We start from the raw sequence: 20,000 nt of genomic DNA, 5'->3' as shown, positions 1-20,000 counted from the left end.
ATCTCGGGTCCCGCGACGAGCGTCTCCACCACGACCTCGGTCGCGCCGCCGGCCTCTCTCTCCGCAGTTCCCCGAATCCGACGCGAGCACCCCCTCGTCCGCCTTCGCCGCCGCCGCCTCTCCACAGCTCCGTCCTCTTCACTCTGACTCCGCGAACTCCCAACTGCGAACTGCGACTCAACTTCCAACTGCGAACTCCCAACTGCGAACTGCCAACTGCGAACTGCCAACTGCGAACTGCCAACTGCGAACTGCCCTCTTCTGACGAACGCAGTCGTTTTTATAAGCCCCGTGGCTTCGCTCTTTTACCCTTGACCCTCTGCCTCCGACCCTTCACCTCTCTTGCTGGCTCCCCATTAGACCGAGGAAAAGTGGGCGTGAATGCTTTTTGATCCATGAATTTGCATATAGCGACCGCCCTCCAACGCCCTGGAGGCGGGGCCAAATCGCCCCTCGCTCACCGATTGGACGGAACAAAAGTGGGCGTGAGTCGTTTTTGATCCGTTTTTCTGCGGAAAGTCCGTGATGTTTTTGAACACGCTGCTCGGTGCGCGCCCCGCACGAGTCCAGCATCGGTGCCCACGAGTGGCGCGAGATGACGGTGATGCGATGGTGGCGAGTTGTGACGGTAAAGGTCGTGGCGGTTGTGGTGAAGCGGCGTTGTGGTTGGTGGTTGTTGTTGTGATGGCCGCGTTGTGGTTGGTGGTTGTTGTGTGATGGCTGTTGAGACGTGGTTGGTGGTGGTAATAATGGCGGCTGGTCCAAAATAAAGATAGTAAAAGAAAAACGGCTATCCTGAAGAGTCGCAGCCCTCATGAATGACATTTATTCCCTCTAGACAACGGGTTTGGGCCTAACTACACATATACTTACAGAGATATCTCACCTAAGGGACCTGAATGGTGGTTTGTGAATTTCGTCAACCACAACAATATCATACATACATACATGTATGCACTCATACATACATGTATGTAGAGTGTGAATGTATGCACTCTACCGAGTGCCCTTCTAGTTATTATTTGAAATTATCTGAATGGGTTCGCGACCCGTTCCTTAATTAACATCTTCAACACCTTCCCCACAACTGAAGTTAAACAAATAGGTTGAAAGTTCCCAAATTCCTCAATGGATCCTTGATTAAAATACATGGTATTCTTGGAATACATGCCCTGCACAGTATTGAGAAGGATTTGGTGTGAACCAACTCTTCTGGTGGCAAATTTGGAATTACATTTATCTACACTTCAGAGGTGAATGTGTACAAATTATAGTTTGAAAAGTCTGCTATCGTGAATATTCATAATCTTTTACAAAGAAGCTATTATTCTCGTTCTGAAGTGTTTTCACAACAACCAAGGCGAATAAAGACGCCACAATCGAGCGCTAAACTATAAATCGAGGATCTTTAAAAACGCCAAATTGTACTTCTTCTTCTTCTTCTTCTTCTTCTTCTTCTTCTTCTTCTTCTTCTTCTTCTTCTTCTTCTTCTTTGCTTTTTTCACCAGCTGAGCACAATAAAGGCTGAAGTGATTACAACGATCCAGTGTTGCGGTTCTAGGAACCGGCCCCGAAGGCAAATGCACACAACATACAGACAGGTCCCTCAGTTTAGTTATTTCCACAGTATAAGTTCAGTCATCCCTTCCCCTTGTGTGGTGGATTGAATGCGATTGAATGCATTGGTAAAGTGTTAGATAGGTGTATCATAAAGTACTCCAAGAATGAGGAATTCAATATTCTCCAACGGTCGTATTTAACCCAATATGGGAACGTAACAAGCTCTTGCACTACACACCGCCTAACCGCTCACCCGGAACTCCTTCTCTCCTCATCGCCCCCTCTTGCCTCTAGTCTATGCACAACACCACATGTCCCCCTTTCTTTAACCACATGCATACCGTATCTCAGTGAACAACAATAATATCAATAAACTACAACTTCAAATGTAGTAATTGCCACAGCGTGGATTAATCATAAAACAAGTAGTAATAAACATGGCAACAGTTTAAATGTTTCCTTTTCTTATTCTCAAGGGACTTTAAAATACAACATCACATAATCTTGAGTCCAGACTGGAGGTCTGCGAATTCTGGCATCCCGGCCGACCGGCACAGATTCTGTGTCGTCTCGCGCTGGTGGTGCCGTGATGTCTGGAAGGAGTGGTAGCTCGGCATCATCTCTTGCATTCCTTTGACAAGCAGATGCTAAATGAGACGCATTCCAGATCCATCCATCGGACAGTTTGTACTTGTGAGATCCTCTTTGCTCCATAATTTGGAGAGGTGCTGAAAATTTGGGCTGTCCTTTTCGGAGGATCCCAGGTTCCCTCACTCGAACGAAAGAACCACATTTAAAGTTTACATCCTTTGCTCCATGGCGTATATCAATGTACACCTTTTGCTTATTCTGCTTCTCTTGTACTCTGAGCGCCATGTGACGATGTTTGGGCTTTGTCATCTGTAAACCAGATACATGTAGCTTGGTGTGCATCTCTCTCCCATTAAGCGGTTCAGCAGGTGATCGCTGTGTGGCGGCATGTCGAGTTGCCCGGTATGTTTGAAGAAAGTCCGTTGAAAATATTTTCCAGTCTTTCCCTTCAATGTTCGCAGTGAGCAAGCTTTCCTTTAAGCTTCGATTGAATGGCTCAATTTCCCATTTCCTTGTGGGTAGTACACCGCTGACTTCCTGTGGGTAATGTCTCTGTCTTTTAGAAAGTTTTCAAATTCCTGAGATGTGAATTGTGAACCACTGTCAGATATCAACTCTTTTGGGTTGCCTTCTCTGCGAAAGACAGTTGACAGGAACTTGATCACTGTAGTGGAAGTGACCTGGGAGGTGAAGACAATTTCTGGCCATTTGCTAAAGTAATCAGAGAGTGATAGCGAAACGACAATCCAGTGGTGCAGAATCGTAGGGCCCCACTTTGTCGATTGCCAATTCTCCCAAGCGGCATCGGGATAAGGAACTGGCTGTGGTGGTGATGCGTGTGTCACAGCTGTCTTGTCATGCTTCTGGCAAGTAATGCAAGCCTTGATTGCGGATTCGACATGCGCATTCATTCCCGGCCACCAATACAGATCTCTTAACTGCTACTTTGTCTTCACTATGCCCTGGTGTGTATCATGCACTAATTTAATGAAATGTGGCTGCAACGCCTCTGCAACAAGAAGGCGGTGAGTACCTCTAATCAGGCGGTGAGTCCTCTTGTAGTGAAAGTTCAGTTTGCAATCTGAAGTAAGGAAGGAGGTCAGGATCCAGGCCTTTTGACGTTTTTGGCCAGCGCTTTGTAAGCAATTCATGCAATTTTGTTTGAATGGGGCAGGAAATACAGGCAGTTTTGAGTCGTCGTCGCAGTGAGGGTCGACGTGAGCGTGACAACCTCAACGTCATCCTCCAGACTTGGCTCTGAAGTAGGTAGTGGAAGGCGAGACAAGCAATCAGCTGTAACGTTTTCAGGGCCAGGCTTGTACTGAATGTCATAATTAAATGGCCGAAGCCGTGCGGACCATCTGGACACACACACATTCCAGCTCTTCCCAATCGTTTTGTGGAAATCAGTGTGGTGAGAGGACTGTGGTCAGTGCGTAAAGTGAAATGTCTACCCCAGAGATAAGTCCTCCACTTCTCTGTTGCCCGCACGCATCCATGTGTCTTCCAATCCAACCTTTACCAAATGGAATATTTTCTTTCCGATTCAGTAAGTGATCGGGATGCAAATGCGATAGTTTTCTATTTTGTGTCAGCATGGATTTGCGTCAGGTGAATAATCACCTTAAAAATTCTCAGATCCGGATCTGGATTCGGATCTACATCAAGATTCAGCATTGCTGTCCTTGGCTTGTCACCGACACACACAAAACTTTCAGAACGATTGCTTGAAAACTGTGGCCAAAAATCGTATGACAAACAAACACAGACAACATACTTGGTGAAATTTTTTTCGCAAATTAACAAACGGACCCAAATGCAACACCTCTCCTTGGGTGAGGGTACTAAGACTTGTCATGCTACTGACACGGTCAGACTCCAGTTATATTTTGTACCTAATAACTTTCTGCTTATCTTTACCATGCTCTTTACCTCCCTGCCCAAACTACCCTGGTCTCTTTTGACATCTAAATATGCACCTCAATGGAATGTACTTACTCCGTGCACTGCACATTTGCTCATTGAAGGTTGCACATTCTCTGATGCAGACTGACCTCATGTTAGCTTGTCCATATCTCTAGCACTCAACTCCCTCTTCTTGCCCTCAGAGTTTTCCTTCTTGAAATCAAATAGTCTTACTCAAGCTTTTCACTGAATCCTTGCACATACAATGCTACGGTCACTTGTCCCTAAATAGTCTCTTACCTCCACCTCCTCCATCATATTGGGATCATTACATAAAAAGAAGTTGAACACTGGGTTTCCCCTCATGGTCTTTCTGACACAATGGTTTATAAAGCAATCCTGGACTCAATCAATAAAATCATGATCTGTTTGATGCCTGGTGTTGGCTTAATGGTTCGTATGGTGGGCTTGGGATCTCAGCGTCCTGAGTTCAAATGCTGCTTAACTGTTGAATTAATACCAGGTGGGGTGACTCAGCCTGTCGTCCTTCTGAAGTTGGAAAAATGAGTACCAGCTGGCTTGGATGATTGAGCCATTCGAGTATCCTGTGTCAGAGTGGTGACCCAGCCAGCATTATGCCCAATAGCCTAGGAGACTGCTTCGGCAGCACTGATGCTCCGTACAGAGTATGATCAAAATGGATGGATCATCTGTTCTGCCCTTTCTTTGTTCTTGGATGCAATCTATCCCTGCCAATTTTAAATCCTTTCTCATCAATACTCTTTCCCTAATCATATGCCCTTCTGAATTCATTACGATCACCCTTCTTTCATCCTCTTCCCTCACACCATGAGCTCAATGAAAGTATCCTACCAGTATCTTACTATCTTACAATCTCTAATGTCTGTGAATACAAAATCCTTTACATAAATTACCTCCCTTTTCTCTCGATACAATATTGTCTTTTACCCAGATTGCTATACCACTGACTATTTTCAATCTCCAATCACACCTACACATCTTGTAACCTTTTAGTCCTGTCCTCCAATTACTCACCTCCTTAAACCAACTCTCATTTACTGCAACTGAAACCATTTCATACATCTTGCTATCAGGTGAGCTTCAAGCTCTTCTGCCTTATTATTTAAACTCCTGAGTTGATGGGATGGTTTAGAGGTACGCACACTCATCTCAAAGCTGTCTTGTAGCTGGCCTGGGTTGGAATCCCGACCCAGCTATAAACTGTCATTCCGGTGTTTCACAGGCAGGGTGATTCATCAATGTGTGTGCTGTTCCCCAGATGGACGTTAACCAGGTGTCCCGTCTGCCAGCAACCACTGGTGCACGTTGAAGATCACATGGTATCCTTCGCAAAGAGTTGGTGAGCTATCGCCAGTACCGTGAACAAATTCCAAATTCCTGCCCTAATCACCAGAGGGAATTGCATCAGTGGCACAGCTGCATGCTCAGCCAATGATGCTACCCTGAAGTCTTGTGCTGACGAAGATGAACAACAACAAGAAGAAGATTGTAACTCTCAGCAGAGGGATAGAGTACTTTAAACTTTTCCCTTCCTGTAATTATATTTTGCTGCCTGACCTTACCAATCATGTTGTCAAACATAAGAATTGCATTAGGAAGTTGAGAAGTAAACAAAATAATTGATGTAACATCATGATGAGCTGCCACCTGAAATTAATAAAGGACAAAAACTAAAATGGCACTCGTTAGAGCGTGTACTGAACAGTTTACGTTTTGTATCCCACTGATAAGCCAGATCTGGATCCGAACCTCAAACAAACTTCAATCAGCTTGTTCTTGTCACCTCACCAAATCATCTATCAAGTTTTCTCATCATCAAACCACAAGTTGAAATATCTTGCCATACAGTCACCTATATTTTGGATTCACCAAAATAGAACACATTCGTTAGAGGCAGACACACAACCTGTCAACCAACTTTCGTCCAAATCCGTCCATAACTTTTTGTGATACCCTGCTCACAGTCAAACAAACAAACAGACAGGGGTGAAAACATCCACTATCGGTGGCGGAGGTAAAAACATTATGGCCAGAAGTGCCAGAAGTAATAAAGGGTTCCAGGACAAAGTGGTAAATCAAACTACATCAAGCTTCTCACAAACACCTTGGATGTTGTGAGGAGCTGAGCACAGAGCAACTGCCAGATTCTATGAGGGGTGGCAGCACGGTGAGGTCAACCTTGAAATTTTCTCCAGGTAAGTTATGGCTAATGTTGAGGCCAATAAGTTCCAGAGACTAAACTTACCGAGATAAGTTGTTGCCCATGAGATAATATTGTTGTGGAATTTGATGAACAATCTTCATTAACTTAAATCAACTTGAAGTTCTCACACATCTTACAACAAACCTCAGGATATATATGCAAGCAGAAATAGCTTTGCAATATGATTACATTGCGATGCAACTTTGTTTGCCATACGTATAGCGGTCAAAGGTTATCGAATGGGTGATGAAAGACATCAAATCGGGAAAACCTTGGCAAAAAACTACCACCAAGCACTGTTTCAAATGAGGTAGATCATGGTATAATAACCATTTCTGTGTTTAAAGTGAACACCAGCAATTTCACAAACAAAATTATGATGCGTCAAAGTGAATGGAATCCATTCCAACTGATGTCGGTCATAACTATCATGATCCATATCTTGGGATCTGTTTGAGGGGATTGGAATTTTGTATGCATTAGTTTTGAGATTGCTATCAAAAACTGTGGCAAGGTTCATGAAAATTGATGACGGCGAAGGAAAACAAAAGCTGTCTCGGAATCGGTGGATTTGATAAGGAACGACCAGACAATGAAAGCTTTTGCAAGTCGGCACATTCATTGCCCTCCATTGCAGCCCCCCCTCTCCCGACACCCATAATCAGACAAGAATAGCAGTGGAGCCATCTTGCGAACCCCAACATGAACAAGGTCCAGTCTAATGTGGACAAAATCATCATTCCATGAAAAAAATAATGCTGAGAAACTGCATACTCATCTATGAACTGTTTGCCTTTAGGTTGTTATTTTCTAGTGGAGCTGAATGTGTATATAAAGTTGTTACTGGATTATGGAGAACATAAATCATGAAGAGGAGCTATTGGGTTGATTCATCTACAGACATATTGATGTGATTAATCCCATGTTATTTTTTCCAAAATAAAATGTAGTGATCAGTGTCAACATCAGTTGTCATGTCGGTGAGATTATGTGACACTACAACAGCATACAATATATGTTTTTAAAGCATCGGTGAAGTAAAAGGATCGAGATACCACTCGTACATGGTGAACTAAGTTTTGTTTGTATTGGATACTCAAGGATGTAGAAGGAAATAAGCACAGGTGGCCGATTACAACTAGAGCGGGATACTGTTAGCTGTGAATGTGTGTGTCGGTCTGCATTGGAAGATTCGATAAACGATGCATTTTAGTAAAAAAAATGCTATGTTCACTGACATAGTTGACATCTAATTCTTGCTTTTTCTCCTCTTTCATCTCTTTTACTTTCTCTTTCTCTCTTTATTTATCTATCTGTTTAAGGAGAAGTGAATTCTTGCAAAAATTATTCTGTAAGCCTCACTTGGCTACACCTGGATGGGTTTGAAGGTTGTGGAGAAACGGCTGAAACCCGAATCCTATCCAGGTTCCTCCTGATGACTCCATCTTTGCTCTTTACTTCTTCGGGTTCCTTCTTGGTTTTTTCGTTTGATTAATGAAAAATTTCATCAATGAAATGATTAATGAAAAAAATTTCAATTTCAATTTCAATTTGTATCCCACAGGCTGACATTTTGAGGCACAGAACCCTCCATCGTCTTTGCTCACAAGAAAGGCAAATGTCCGAGAAGTCAGCCACACCTCATTGGCCACTACAGCAAACATCCTATTCTCAACCATCAGTTGATATAATCTCTTGATGAGAACTAGGTTTACTAAAATTTATTGAAACTTCAGATATCCCAATAAATGGTGGGACTGGAAGGAAAGGAAGCATATTTTGAATCAGGGCTGCATGCTGTTTTTGATTACCCTTTATGATTTTATTTGAATGCCTGGTTTTAATATTTTGAAGTTGATTGTTCTCTAATGGAAATTTAGGAATCATTAAACATAAGTGCTCATCCCTGGAGCCCAATGATGTCACAGTGCCTGAATCTTTGATTGGGCAGCCAAAAACATGCAAATGAGTTGCACAACCAACATGGATGGAGTGCAAGCCCAAATCTTCACAGCATGCATGCAAAAGCCAGCAATTTTCCAAGTCAGTAAATATTACATGTACAGTATATAAAGTAAACAGGAAATCATATAGGCTGGTAGGATAGCTTGGTGGTAGACACACTCACCTCTGAGCTGTCTTGCTTGGGTTCGAATCTCAACCCAGTTATAAACTGTCATCCTGCTGTTTCATAATCAGGGCGATTCATAAATGTGTGTCCCATCTGCAGGGAGGTTACTAAGCTTGAGGATCTGTCCACCAGCACTGATTCGGTTGGAATTTAAAGATCAATGGTATGTCTTTTGCAAAGTGTTGGTGAGTTATCACCGGCACCAAAAACAAATGACAAATTCCTGCCAACATCAGGTCAGCTGATTTGTGAAAGGCTTGGGCCAGAAAAGTTTTCCAGCCAATCCCACAAGAAGTAGGGAATAATTGGAGATTTTAAACTAGTAGTAGCAGTGGTAGAAGAAGAAGACCAACAAGAAGAAGTATCTTGTCAAATAAAATAAAAAAAACCCTTACACTCTTACCTCGTACTCACATTGCCATCCTACAGGTGTGAATAATTATTTGGATAATTTCCAAATCAAATGTATTGAACAGTGTTACAAGAAACGGATACAACTGAGACTTTTCAGGTCTCTTTTCTCAGCAATTTTCTCTTTTTCCCGTTTTCAAAATCCCAAAACGGAAAACAAATTGCAACATCGATCGTGCATTATGTCACGAGTGGGATTACAGAACAGCTCAGACGTAGCTCAGAAGTAGCCTACTCACCTCTGCAGCTGCCTCACCAGGGTTTGATTTCCGACTTGACTATAATCTATTAATTTCTCATGCATATAGTGCTTTTCATTCGGAAGTAAAACCTAAAAACACTTTGCATGAAGAAATAGTTAAAGGAATGTAAAAATTAAGAAAAAGTGTTTCTAAATAGATGAGATTTTATGTCAGATTTGCAATCCATAATTGATGTGGCTGTATAAATTTCAAAGGGAAGAGAGGTCCACAATCCAGAAGCTTACCTGGAGAATGCTCGATCCCCAAAAGTCTTCATCCCAATGCAAGCACCTACTTGTTCTGGAAGATTCCCGTTATTATTGGGGCATACACAGTGTTATTGCAGGGATGTAAGGTGTGATTATTTTTGAAATGTTGGCTGGGAGCAATTTATTTTTGGCTTTAGGGGTTATCAGTCATATATATAAAAAAGAAATCCCCCCATTGGTATACTGGGAGCCAGTGAAGTACCTGCACAATTGGAATGATGTGAAAAAAATTTACCAACTTGAACTTTGAGCCTAATTGAAATATGTTGAATGAGTTGTAAGGGCTTGAGAGAAGAGGCAGGGAAGCTTGCGAACAATGAGTTGCAATAATCCAAGCGTGATGTTATGACTCATGAGAGCATGAACCAAAGTTGCAGTAATCCGATGATTTAAGCATGAGCAGGTTTGAGTAATGTCATGCGGATAGAAGAAAATGTATTTCCAAATTTCGGCAACATGTGGAATACGTGCAAGAGAGTGTTGGTTCCATTGTGACAACTATATTTGAAACCATGGAAATAGAGATCAGGTTGTGATCCCCAAGTTTCATTCTCTGGGTTTGAAGGTCGTTAAGAACAGATGAGATGGCTAATGACCAGCACATCACTCTAAGCACTGGTGGGATTGAGAAAGTTCATGGATGCAACCCTTTTTACCTTTCAGAAAGACAGGAATTCAGAGTTGTAGAATAGTGGTTCGACAGGAAAATTTAAGTGTCGTTTGCATCATAATGAAAGGTGATATTGAAATTCCGTAAGGTTGTAACAAGTGGATTCAAATAAAGAGAAAACAAAAGTGGATTGAGAACAGATCCCTGTGAAAGACCAAACAGATATATGAAATGGGTCTGATGAATAGACATCAATGTTTACAGTATATGTTGGATCTGCAAAAAAATGTTTTAAACCATTCAACTGCAGGTCCCGAAAGACTAAAACAGGAATGAAGATGCCCAAGTTTAATTTTATGGAGTAATTGCAAGTACATTAATATCATCAATTGTGTAAAAAGCAGCTGTGAGGTTCGGAAGTATAAAGAATGAAGCTGGTCCTTGATTTGGTTTATAATAATAACATGAGTTCCCTTACAAAGAACTTCATCGGAGGAGGAGTCCATTGGGCACATCAAGCCTATGCAAAGGTCACTTAAGTGACCCAGCAGTATTGGCGGCGGAGGTTTTGCACTCTACCAAGTGCTCCCCCTCTAGTTATGGCATGTATCAATGGGGATTGAACTGTAGATATGGAATTAAGTAATTGATTAGTTATGCTGAAAGTGGAGGAAGAGCTGAAGTGATAATGAAGCTATTCCATGAGATTAAGGCCTAGGTCACATTTGCCACGGCGGCCGTGGGGTCTCCAAAATCTGCGGCCACAAGCAATTATACGGCGGCCGCAGTATTTCCACGGTCACACAATGTATCAGTCACATACGTTTTTATTTTTCGGGGAGCCGCACGGCGTATTTAGAAATCGTGGAGACCAAAAACTTCGGGGTGCCGTACGGTCTTTTATTTGATGTCACACGGTGACCTTAGGGCATCGCTGCGGCGGCCATAGAATTTTCAAGGCAGATGCAAGGTGCCCGCAAGGCGACCACAGGGGGTTCTAAGGCGAACGTGCGGCCAGACGGACGGTAACGAGTGGGTATATATACCAGTTCTTTTTTTTACTGAAATAAAAATATACCAGTATATATAACTGAATATACTATAACTATAATATACCGTGGTGCCCCCAGAATCCGAACACTCCATTGTTTGAACAAATTGGAATCCGAACAATTTTTGAGAAAATTTGCCCTAAAAACCTAATACATTTTAAACTAGAACGGGCACTCGGTAGAGCGCATACCTTAGCCGCCGCAACTTTTTTCCGGGCACATTTGAAAAACGTCATTTTAAAACGTCCATGACGTCACAACAGTCAGTCCGATTGATGTCAAATTTGGTGTGTAACCTCCTTGAAGGGAGTCCAACAAAATGGAATGATAAACACTGAAAAATTAAAAAGTTGAAAAATGATGTCATCTTTTGACGTCATTTTGACGCACTTCCGGGGACGTCACGTCCAATCGGGGACTACCATTCTGAAAGCTCGTAGTTCACTGAACGTTTTAACGTTGGTTTCATGTCAATAGCTCTATTAGATCTGAAGCTATGCCGACAAGTATATTTTGACCTTGAGTGTGACCTTGACCTTGACTACAGAGTTAATTGGCAAAACCTGTACATCAATAAACAGATATTTTGGTACTGATCCTAATGCCTGGATTTGGGAGACTTTGCTTTATAAATTATATAGATATTTGAATGTAAAATATCAGGACATTTTAGCCACAATTGAAAAACGTCCTGTTCAAACGTCAATGACGTCATAACGGTCAGTCCGATCGAAGTCAAATTTGGTGTGTGACGTCCTTAAGGTAAGTCCTACAAAACGGTATGATCAAAACTGATGAGATCGAAAATTGAAAATTTACGTCATCTTGTGACGTCATTTAGACGCACTTCCGATGACGTTACGTCAAATCCGACACTACATATCCGAAAGGTATCTCATCATGGAACAATATGGCGGTGGTTGCATGTCGATAGCTGTATTATGAAGGAAGTTATGCTCAAAAGAGTGTTTTTGACCTTTTCATGACCTTGACCTTGACCTTTGACCCGATCGCTCCCAAAATCTAATCAAATCGTCCTTGGATACTCACGAATCATCCCACCAAATTTCTTGCAATTCGGTTTAATACTTTCTGAGTTATGTGAATAACAAACAAAGACACATATTCACAAATAAATAAATACACAGCGACCAAAACATAACCTTTCGCAGAATGCGAAGGTAAAAACCGAACACAACGTAGCGTTCATGTTTGTTCACGTGTCTCCCCCACCTGTTCGAGCCGCATCTTCGCGCTTTGTTCATTCAGTTCGTCAGTGGAAGTCCTCGTGAAAGCATCTCTCATGTGTCGATCGATACTTTAGGCCTCAGTCACATTTGCTCGACGGCGAGGATACCGCGGCCATACGCCCTCTGAATTGACAGAAACGTGCGGTGGCCACAGAGAAACTGAGGTGGCCTCAGGGTGGCCCTACGCTGTATGGCTATATTTTATTACAACGATCGCTGTGGAATTACAACGCGGAGTTATAACTTTTTTCATTACTACGTTCGCCGTAGAAATTCGACAGGTCGAAACAAAAGAACTGGGAAAAAAAAAATTAACCCATTCGTTACCGTCCGTTTGGCCACAAGTTCGGCTTTGGGTCCCCCTGCAGTCGCCTTGCGGGCACCTTGCGTCTGCCTTCAAAATTCTATGGCCGCCGCAGGAACGCCCTAAGGTCACCGTGCAACATCAAATCAAAGACTGTACGGCACACCCATGTTTTCGGTCTCCACAATTTATAAATACGCCGTGCAGCTACCCGAAAAATAACAAGGACAAATGTGTCCAAGAGCAGCGTCCAAAACCTAAAGGTTTTGTCGGCTAAAAAAAAAATTAAATTTTTTTTAAAAAAACATCAACAACAACTTCCGATATTTCGTCACGTGCCTTCATTAAGCCAATAGCGAAACCCGTCATAATGTATTTACGTATTTACGATATATCGTGTATTTACGAAATATATAATGTATTTAAGAAATTACAATACGATAAGATGGAATAATCTTTAAATAGTAACGTCAACTTTTCGAAACTTTAAAGCAAATGTCCGAATATATTTAAAAGTTCCTGATAGACGCTCTCAAAAGGCACCGTCTATGTGAGGATGTGTACATGTGCTCATATTTAAGGCGATCCGAATCTTGTATAACAAGAGCCGAGTCCGAGAGATTAAGGTTTTGTCTTAACAAGGACAAGAAGGACAACGCCGAGCTCTCTATGAGCAGCATTCGCTACGCGAGATGCTGCTAAAAACATATGTGACTGCTACATTGTGTGACCGTGGAAATACTGCGGCCACTTTATAATTGCTAGTGCCCGTACATTTTGTAGACCCTCCGGCCGCCGAGCCAAATGTGACTTAGGCCTTACCTCGTGTTTTCACCTTCATTTGTGATGTTTGTTTTTTAAATCATCTTGTGTTTAATTAATAACGAAAAAAGCAATCCGATTACGTGGTGTAACGGACTGTCGGGCAAGGATTGAATTTCACAGCAAAACCAATTGTAATTTGGAATATCCATGATGATGTCAGTCCGATGTGTTTGATGAAAGTGATTGTGGTTCTGCGGGCATCATGTTTGATGAGCTGCCCTCGGGGCATCTCTCGCAGAGTGATGTCGACGCAGACTGCCACAGAGGCCGTATGTAGGTGCACGGCGGGCGTAGGGGAACCGTGCGTCGACCCTGCGTTGCCCGCAGGTAGTCACACAGACCGCAAGGCCACCGTACGGCGACCGTGGAAAGAGTGTGGCCGCCGTAATTTTTGGGGGGTTGCGAAAATTCATTTTTCATTGAGAAGAGCTTACGGCAGCCGCACGAATAACGCAAGCCCACCGTACGCCCCACGTACGGTCGACGTGGAACACATCTACATCATAGCTTGGCTTGTCAAATTGCTACGGCGAACGTAGAAATGAAAAAAAGTTATAACTCCGCGCTATAATTCCACGGCGACCCTACGGCCTGTAAAATATAGCCAAACGGCGTAGGGCCTCTCTGAGGCCACCTCAGTTTCTCTGCGGCCGCCGCACTTTTCTGTCAATTCAGAGGGCGTACGGCCGCCGTATCCTCGCCGTAGAGCAAATGTGACCTAGGCCTAACCAATTAACACTGGGGTCTGCATGGAACAAGTCTGTTTGTTTGTTCTCTTCTGCTCCTCCGCTTCCCCTTATAAGGGGTGATGGAACCTCACTTCTGCCCTGCTTTGACCACAATACTCCTCCACCTCTCTTTGTCCTCCACCCTCCTCCAAGCATTCACATCCACCCGCATCCTCCTATGTACCTCTGCCTTGGACTTACCATCCCCAGTTACTGTTCTTCCCAGATACTCCAACCTATTTCCCTGTCTTATCACCTTCCCCTCTAACCTGATATTCAATTATTTTTTTTGCTGCCCAACCCACATCACCTCAGTCTTCTACATACTTACAGTATCTTCAGCCCATGTTTCCAAAATGCCTCCTTCCACTCCCCCAGTACTTCCTGCATATCCTGCCCACTCTCCCCAACAACAGCCAGATCATCCCCACATCACCATACTACACCCCAAGCTCAGCTTCATCACCATGTTAAACATGAGTGGGCTCAGAGAGCTTCTCTGCCTCAAACTGTTGTTCATGCTGAACTCCTTAGACATCCAAGGATGCTTCCCTTTGTTCCCTTGTATATACATCCCTACCACCAACCTGACTTCTGTTTCTGGCACTTCCATCCAGCTCAGTGTTGCCATCACCATCTCTTTTGGGACAGGATCTTAGGTCTTCTCCAGGTGCACAACTCCCAATGCCATCTCACCTTGCACCTCCAACCTCTTCTCCACTAGCTGTCTCAGCATAAACATCTCATCCATCATCTCCCTAACCTTTCTAACCCCCTGCTGCTCTTTTACAATCCACATCTCCACACTCTTCCTTATCCTCCCATCCAGAATCCTCTCCAGCACCTTCCTTACATGACTTAAGAGTGTAATGCCCCTGTACTTCCCTGGATTTTGAGCATTGCCCTTCCCCATCTATATCTGCACAATTAACCCCATCTTCCAATCCTCTGGAATTGAACCCTCCCTCACACATATATTTAACCGCCTATTCGTCCGACTGACTCTGACTTCTTCCGCTGCAAATATTATCTCTGTACACACCTCATCAATGCCTGGTGCTCTTCCCTTCGTCATACTTTTCAATATCATCCACACTTCCTTCTCTGTGATCCCCACGAACTCCACTTTCCCCTCTACATTACACGGTCACAGTCGCTTCCTTCACGGTTCAAAAGCTCTTTGAAATATCCTTCCCAAACCTTCAATACTGTCCCCCTTCTCTGTCACCAACTTCCCGCCACCACCCTTAATCACTAACCCCTTCTTCATGTCCTTACCATCCTCATCCCTGTCATGAGCCAATTTATATATCATCTTCCTCCCACCATCTTCCAACTTATTGCACACCTCCTCTTCAACATCATTCCTCACCTTATCCACAAACTCTCCTTGCTGCTTTCTTCTTCTGCCCATACATGTGCAGCAAAACCCCGCATCCACCTGCTTCCCCCTACCCTTGATCTTCTCTATCCTCTTCCAAACCTCCTTCTTTTCACCAACTGCCTTCGCTTCCTCCCCTGTCCACCATATGTGGTTTCTTTCCCTTGAAGATGCACCCTTTTCAGACATCCTTCCACACAAAACTTCTGCAATTCGCCTAAATGCCTCTCCGAACTTCTTCCACTCCTCCAAACCTTCTGCTTCTTCACTAAGTTGCTCATACCTAGCCCTCAACCTCTCCTTATATTCGACATTTCCCCTACACTTCCCACACCTAATAATCTTCCAACCACTGCTCTTAACTTCCCTCCTTTTCTTCATCCATATCACAAACACCAAAAGCTTGTGCTGCGTGGAAACATGCTCTCCCGCCATGGCCTTCCAATCCTTAACCCTCCACAACTGTCACTTTCTTACCACCACTAAATCCAATTCTGTTCTATATTGTCCACTCCTATAGGTAATCATGTGGCTTTCCCTCTTTTGAAAGAATGAACCAGCTCTGGCCATCCCATTCCTTGCCACCAGCTCCACCAGCTCTAGACCACCTCTATACCTCGTTCTCCAACCATATTTCCCAACACACTCTTCCCTCGGCTACGCTTCTCCCACATGTGCATTAAATTCTCCTGCGATGCACAGCATCACTTTCAGCTCAACCATTCCCACCATCCTCTCCAGTGTGTCCCTGTATTCCTGCTTCTTCACCCCAGTCCTTCCTGTTTATGTCCCACATACCAACATAACAGAAACCATTTGCCTCTATCACCAACCGTGCCATAACTATCCGTCTCTTCCATCTTTCCACTCTGACCATCTGCTTTCTGATCTTTTCTGATACTATTATTCTCCACGTCATTCCTCCTTCCATCCTCACCTGCATGCAACGGCTTTTATCCTCCTACCAAATTCCACGCCCTGTCTCCTTTCCATTTGGTCTCCAGCCAAACGAATCAGCATGGCTGGCTCCATCGTGGGGCAACTAGACACTGTCTGGCAACAGCACCTTCTTCGTTTACCATCAAAGCTCCGCATTTACAGAACATGTGTCCAACATGTTCTCCTCTCTAGTTGTGAGACCTGGACACTATTAAAAAGGGTCAAGACACCCTACTAGCTTTTCATATGCGATGTCAATGCCGCATCCTTGGGGTCTATGGTATGACTGAGTCTCAAACAGGACCATCTGCGAGATCACTAGACCTGGCCCGATCATACTTGATATTGCAAGGAGACGCTATTCCTTGCTTGGACATATCCGCTGCTAAAGTGAACATGTACTGGCCCATTATCTCTCTGGAATTTGCCACAAATCTTTACCAAGGTCACCAACCTGATCAAACCTGGGGCCATCCCCAAGGATGCCCAAAACTCTCTTGGTTATGCCAGTGCACCAATGAGTTTGGTTTTCTCCCACGTGAATGTTGGCGGGAGGCAGAAGACTGCCAGTTATGGGGTCGCGACAACCCCTAGTTGGGCATGCGGATTTGTAGTAGTCATAGTATTAGAGACTGAATGCCACCTTTCAAAAGATTTGAGTTATTGAGGCTCATGTAAGAGCAGTCGAATCACAAAGTGAAATGGGTAAACATACAAATTGTGGCAAAGGAACAAGAAAGGGAAAAGAAGAACAAATGGATACATTACAGGACAAGTGGAGGAATTTTAAGTGAAGATTAGGAACGGGGTATCAGTGTGTGCAGTAAAATTCAGAGGTAGAAATAGGGGAGAGCATGAGGTGGCAGTTGGAAGCAAAGTTGAAATCCTTGAAGGAAGCATTCAAAACAACAGACTTGGAGAGACAGACAGTTCCACAGATGGGAGAGAACAAGGATAAATGATTGGATGTGATTGCTCAGTTTAGACTTGGTGAGGTTAATAAGGAAAGGGTTTCTGGTTAAAAACAAAAATAAAAGCACATGACCTGGGGAAGTGGTGGGTTGGGGTTAGGGGAGCTATCAGCTGGGTGGAGAGGTGAGCAGGCAGGAGAAGAAAGGCAAGAATGAAGCCAGTAAAAAAAAATGCAACACCACAAACCCACCTTCAGTGAGTAATAAGCAGTTCAAGAGATAGCCTCTCATCATGAAATGTCAATAACACAGAGAGCCTGAGATTACACAGCCTCGTGAGGGGGGAGGGAAGGGGAAAGCAACAACATCGAGTTATTTATTTCCTTTTTCTTGCATTAAAAGCCTATTCTGGGTACACAGCCAGCTGCTTGCTTTCTCAGGATCAACAGAAATGTATGTTGCGGCAAGCCTGCCTGGAGGAGGAGTGAGTAACGATTCTGCACAATGGAGTCATTAACAAAAACATATATTTCTTAATCTTCCTTTTAATTCAGCAGGTGTTTTCCAATCATTAAGAGATGTCATCATGCATATTATAAAGAATGGGATTGGTTCAAGAAGACGATCTTATGGGACAATCGCTCGAAGTCATGTATGGGAGAGAACGCCTTCCCAAAAGCAACTTAATGCTTGTAAATAGCCAGGAAATCTGCCAGTCAGTCAAGGAGGTTAACCATGAATAGCTTTGGAAAGAATCAGTCATCGTTTACCAGTATCCTGAAATAATTCTAAATTCCTGCCCTATTAAAGGTGGCACTGCATCACGAACTCCGCATATATGCTCCTGAAATTATATAATCAGCAGAAAGATCCAGTAACTGAATTTCACTTGCATCTTCATTCACTGGAAAGATATAATCCAGTGGTCCTTCAGCAATTCCTCATTAATAGAGTGGAAAACCATTAGTTTGAACACTACTGAGTTCAGTATAGACTGTAGACTAAGTTCTTGGACCATTTTGCTCCCTTCTCTATCCACACTGCAACAATTAGACTCTAAAGCATTCCATTAGTGGACTAATATTTTTTCCAGAAAGTGTGCAGCTTCTCAGCAGACCCTTAGTTTTTGAATAGATATCACTTTAGCTGAGATGCTGAGTACTGAGTTCAATGGTAATTGCATTATGATGCAGATAAATTGCGCTCATTCGACATTCTCCTTCAACACGATTTGGTTTACATCGAAATGCTAACAAAACCATTCTCAAGCAACCCATAATATCAGACCGACTCTGCCGATACACTGCCAGCTGTATCGACAATTAGCCAGACTCAATCTGGCATTGTTAGCTAGCTGTGCAGTTAGATGCCTTATAAGGTCAACATGATGAGCTTGTTTGTAGAAGAGTGAAGGTATAAAGGAATGACATGATGCAATTAATGTGGAGACAAAGGCACATCAACATGACATGTTAATTGGGGGAAAAGAAGAAATAAACACCAGCTTTGTTTCATAACAGTAAACACATTTCCTCACTAAACATGAAACACTAAGCTCGGAAATTTAAGAAATCCTTATAAATTCCTGGGGAATATTTTTGTATACAATAAATCCTGACCTGCATGATAACATCCCCACAATGGAAAATCAGGGTTTTTTGGTATACCAAGTCAAGGCTCATGTAAGAGCAAAATACCTTATGGGACAATGGCGCAGAATCTTCCTAGGGCTAACTAAAGTCTTCTTAGGGCTTTCTAAAGGGAAGAGCTTATGAGCTTATATTGGCATGACAGCCCCCTCATGATATCATCCTGATTGAAATATTTTGGAAAAGTGTCAGATTGTTGAAAATAAAATCGAGTTTCCGACTTGTAACAATATGGAACAATTATTGCCATCAAACCAAACAATTTTCACACTTTGATGCAACCCCACTTAAATCGGACACCTGACCCTAACCCATGATGTTTTTTATTTATTATTCAATTGACTTTAGAATAGGATTAAAATATATTAAATTCAAAGCAAATTGAAGACCAAATAGGTACAATCCTCCATTGGAGTCATCAGAAGGAACTTGAACAAGCAAAAAGCAAAAATGAAGTCATCAGGAGGAACCTGGATAGGATTCACATTTCAGCTGCTACTCCTCCACCCTCAAACCCATCCAGGCACAGGAAAGTGAGCCATATATATATATATATATATATATATATATATATATATATATATATATATATATATATATATATATATATATATAAAAAGCCATATCAAAAACAATTGAATAATTCTGGCTGCCAGACCAAGCATCCAATCAAGTTGAAATTTCAAACTTGCATTCCCCATCACTACTAGATCATAAATCTGAAGTTTAACTTCGATTGATTAAGCAGTTCCAGAGAAAACATTATTTAATATTTTTCTTCAATCCATGATGGCTGCCAAACCATGTGACATCAATTATTCCTTAACAAGCTTGTACACACATGCCTTGGGGAGCATTTGTGTGAAGTTCCCCCTCAATCTTTCGAGCTGTTCTGGATTTTTATGTTTTATGGTAAATTCAATATGACTGCCAAACCATGTGACCGATGACATCACATGTGTGAACCTTTTATTCCTCATGGATAGGCGGTCATATG

General features: G+C 42.8%; 1 protein-coding gene and 1 long non-coding RNA gene across 4 annotated transcripts in view; one reads left to right on the top strand and one right to left on the bottom strand.

The window, feature by feature from the left end:
- The window catches only part of LOC147020124 (uncharacterized), a 100,281-nt gene extending 91,785 nt beyond the window's left edge, over positions 1–8,496 (top strand). The window contains exon 3 of the long non-coding RNA XR_015061648.1: positions 7,866–8,496. This is a non-coding gene — a long non-coding RNA (uncharacterized LOC147020124). The remainder of the gene's footprint in view (positions 1–7,865) is intronic.
- LOC147020122 (gamma-2-syntrophin-like) overlaps positions 1–20,000 on the bottom strand; it is a 458,024-nt gene that overhangs the window by 131,363 nt on the left and 306,661 nt on the right. The window lies entirely within an intron of this gene.

This window comes from Eptatretus burgeri, chromosome 9 (genome assembly GCF_056783735.1).
Source record: "Eptatretus burgeri isolate ZD-2024b chromosome 9, Ebu_testis_v1, whole genome shotgun sequence".
In the NCBI taxonomy this organism is placed as follows: domain Eukaryota; kingdom Metazoa; phylum Chordata; class Myxini; order Myxiniformes; family Myxinidae; genus Eptatretus; species Eptatretus burgeri.
The sequence above is the reverse complement of the archived record's forward strand: the minus strand, read 5'-3'. Positions and strand labels throughout refer to the sequence as shown.